Source organism: Anas platyrhynchos, chromosome 18 (genome assembly GCF_047663525.1).
Source record: "Anas platyrhynchos isolate ZD024472 breed Pekin duck chromosome 18, IASCAAS_PekinDuck_T2T, whole genome shotgun sequence".
NCBI classification, from domain to species: Eukaryota; Metazoa; Chordata; class Aves; order Anseriformes; family Anatidae; genus Anas; species Anas platyrhynchos.
In genome coordinates, this window is record NC_092604.1 from 201,313 (window position 1) to 205,197 (window position 3,885).

The window sequence follows — 3,885 nt, forward strand, 5'->3', positions numbered from 1 at the left end:
TGTTTTGTGTGTTCTGCTACTGAAATTGCAGACTACTTTTGAAAATACGAAGAATTTCATATTTTACTGTCATGGTTCAGTTGTTTTAAGATTGCCTAAATTGCAAGTTAGAATGGTGAAGCTTGTATTACAAGCAAAGAGCCAACGGAAAGTAAAAGACACAGTCTTTTACTTCCTCGTCTTTCGGTCCTTAACATACAATGGTGCTAGCTCAGACCTAGGAATCACCAGTCTTTATCTTGTTCCCTGTCTCAAGTCCCCCCTTTTCTTGAGCCTAAGCAAATTCTTTGGCTTATTACAATCCTTCTTGATTAAAAGTTTTCATTAAATTCTTACCAGTTTTGACTTGGTGCTTGTTTCAGTTACACTTCCAGGTATCATAATCTAGTCCTTCATACAGCACCAAAATGCACATTGTACCACTACACAAGTCAAGACTACTACTATTAAAAAGAAGATCAGTATTCCTCTAAATGATTGCTTAAGCCAAGAAAAGTTGGGTAACCAAAAGGTTATTTTGTTGCATAATTCTCGAAAACCCCAGGAGGTGTCATCTTGAATTACCTTATGTAATCACCTTAGACTAATCACCTTATTACCGTAGTCTTTCCCCAAATGTTTTCGTGCTCAGTCTCAATTCCTCCTGCCTCATTTACACACATACAGCAACTAATATTGATTAAAGTGCATCCTTCCCCTTGGGAGGCAAATAAAAGGTCTAGTGCCTAAAACATTCTTCTTGATTTGTTCTACTTGCTTGCACAAAACTGTAAGATGTTGTTGCAAATACTGGTTTCCTAAATGTGTTAGATCTTCTCCTTTGTCCGGCCTTTGGTAAGGCCTGCCATCCAATATCTCCAAAGGGGCTTAGTTTGACCAAGTTTGCTCCTGGGGGATGGATGGAGCCCGTGGTAGGGAGCCATGTGGGAGCAGTGCTTGAGGAGCTGCTGCCTTTGGCAGCCCCTGCAGGCTCACTTTGGGAATCCCGTGTGAGGGATGAAGTTCTGTGTTTTTTGTTTTTTTGTTTTGTTTTGTTTTGTTTTTCTGAAGAAAGCGGGTGTTTAAGAAGGAAATGCAGAGTTGCCTTTGTTTGTCACTCGATGGTCTTGAGGTCTCTTCCAACGTAGACATTCTGTGATTCTGTGAAGTCACAAACGCCAAGGCGTCACACTGGCTGGCTCTGCAGCACAGATGCCAGGAGTGCCGCTTGGCATGGCGGCGGCGGCGCGGTGCCCCAGCCCCAGGCCCGTCCCAGCCCCAGCGCACGTCACCCTCCGCTCCCCCATGGAGCCCCCCGCCGCCTCAGCAGCCCCGTGGCGGACGCCCCATGGCGGAGCCGCCCCCGAGGAGAAGGAGCCTGCAGCCCTCTGCCCGCACCGCACCGCACCAAGCGCCGCGCAACGGCTGCCACCACCGTGGGGGCTCCTGGTGTGAGCGGCAAGCGGTGGCAAGGGGGGGCTGCGCTTCCTGAGTCGAGCTGCTGGACACCGGCTTGCCTGGGCAATTGCCCATGTTGCTGAGGAGGCAACAGAGCCAAAGCCCTTGGGGCTGAAGATCCAGCACGGCTGGGGAGGCTTTGGCATTTCTGCACAATGCTGCTCAGTCCTGCTTGGGAGCCCAGCCTCAGGTGCGGAATGAAGCCAAGCAAGCTCGAGGGAAACTGTGTGCTGGTAAGTTGTCAGTTCTTGCTTTCTTTTTCATTCCTCACGCCTAAGAAAACCTAACTCTTTCAAGCACTTGTTTGATGGACTTGATTCTGGGTGTGCTCCTTAAGCTTGTTTGGCAGCTGTTGAACCCCGCTACACTTGCAGGAGACCTATGCTGGAGTTGATGCTTGCTGTGATCAAGCGGTGTTCTTTTGCTCTTCTTTGCTTTGGTGATGGCGGGTGAGGTTGCAAAGAGTTTTCAGGAGGATTCTTCTTTTCCTTTGCAGAATGCCAGACTGCGTGTTAGAGCTGATCTTCATCTCTGCTCGGAAAAGCTTCACGGGCCAAAAGAGAATGGAGATGAGGAAGGCAATGGAGAATGATGAGGACTATTTGCAGTCAGCACGCGTAAGCTTTGTGAAAGAATCAGGTGCATTTCTGTAGTGGTAGAAAGCGTAGCTGGAAAGACTTCCTAAGGGCGTCAAGTCCAATTCCTTGTTCTCAGTTAGAGCAATCCCGTAGTTTAGACTCCTGATAAGGTATTTGTCTGTAGGCAGCTGCCAACTTGTCCAGCTAATCCAATTCAGCCTGGAAAACAAGCAAGCAAGCAAGCCAAAAGCACAGAAACCTGCAGTTTATGGAGTGCAACTGTCTCCTTTCCAATCTCATGGGTTTCACCAAGTTTTGGGTGACTCCAGGGCTGGCTTGCCAGGGGGACTTTCTTGAATTGCTGGCAGATCAGCCAGAAGGGCAATACAAGGCCCTGGCTAAACACAATCTGTAGGCTGCTTCTAGATCAACAGTTTCCTTGGTTACTCCACAACCTCCACAATCTCCACTTGCTTCGAAGCTGTGAAGATTGCAAGTCCACTTTGTGTTTTTCAGCCACTCTGTGTCAAACGCTAAGAGTTTTCACTGGCTGTTAAAACAGAAAGGACAAAGAGCCCCTCCTCTGGGTCTTCAGAAGGCTCCTAAGATCCCCCAGACTGGCTAAGTAGCGACGCTCTAGTATAGCTGCATCTAGATGCAGTAGAGCTAGATGGTGGGAGAGAGGCTCTAGCATGGACGTGACACACTTTGACAGCATCTTTTCTCTGACAGCAACTTCTGCCTTGGCTCTTCCCATCAAGCCAGAGCAGTTTCTTGGCCTGCGCAACCTGCAGACTGACCTCTCGTGTGTATCCGTGCTGGACTGAGGGTAATGTTTGGAACACACGCTGATGCTGTATTCACTAGAACTTTGAGAAGAGAGAGCAAGAAGCTAACCTGCAGACGAGTTTTTTAGGTTTCTGTAGAGAGAGGGAGATATACATGCATACATATTTACTTCTGTCTTTACTTCTTTCAAGATAGCTTTTGTTCTCCAAAATGAATCCTCTGACTGTTACTAATGTATGGGACACACCTTGACACTCTAATGGCATAGAAATACTTTTCAGCTCATCCTTGCTATTGTTTCTGGATTGAAAAAATAATTGTGAATATGATTACCTGCTTGGAATCTTTTTTTTTTCTTTTTAATATATACCTATTCTATTATGAAATCCTATAAAAAGGAGTGAACTCAAGAGGAAAAAAAAAAAAAAAGAAAACAATTTTAATTCCACTTCTAAATTAGATATCTAATCCTGATAGATTCACTCCCTTCCAAACAGAGCTCAACAAATGAAACAGTAAAAAATGCACGTAATATTTCTTCTATCCCAAGATTTCATGGCACAATAGTTCTTTGCCTAACCCCGCAATAGCCCCATAGGCATTGCAATTGCTTACTTGTTCTTCTCCTTTGCTTGTGTTTAGTGTTTGCTTTTCTAATGTTACAACATTTACCTCCTTAGGTATCAAGAGAAGAAGGCATTTGCTTCAGAGGACAGTACTTTGATGCTTTCCAGGGCTAATGGCCAAAGTTCTCAAAGCACGTTTTTTTTTTTTTTTTTTTTTCCCATCAGTGATTTATACATTTGTCAATCTTTCCGTCTTCATTTACAACTCCAAATTTAGGTTTTAGGTGAACAAGAACCCTGAAACCAGCTGAAGCCATATCAGACATGAAGCCATATCAGACATAGTAAGGACATGTGTCTGTGAGGAAGTAATTCAGAGTGATTCTCTGGTGTCCTTTGGACAGCTTTCCTCTGGTCCTCTGCACTAAGCATCCCCAAGGGATATTTCAAAGCTCTCGGAATGATCTGTCATTCTCTCTTCCACTGGAGTCTCCATTTGAAAAGCGTGACTATTC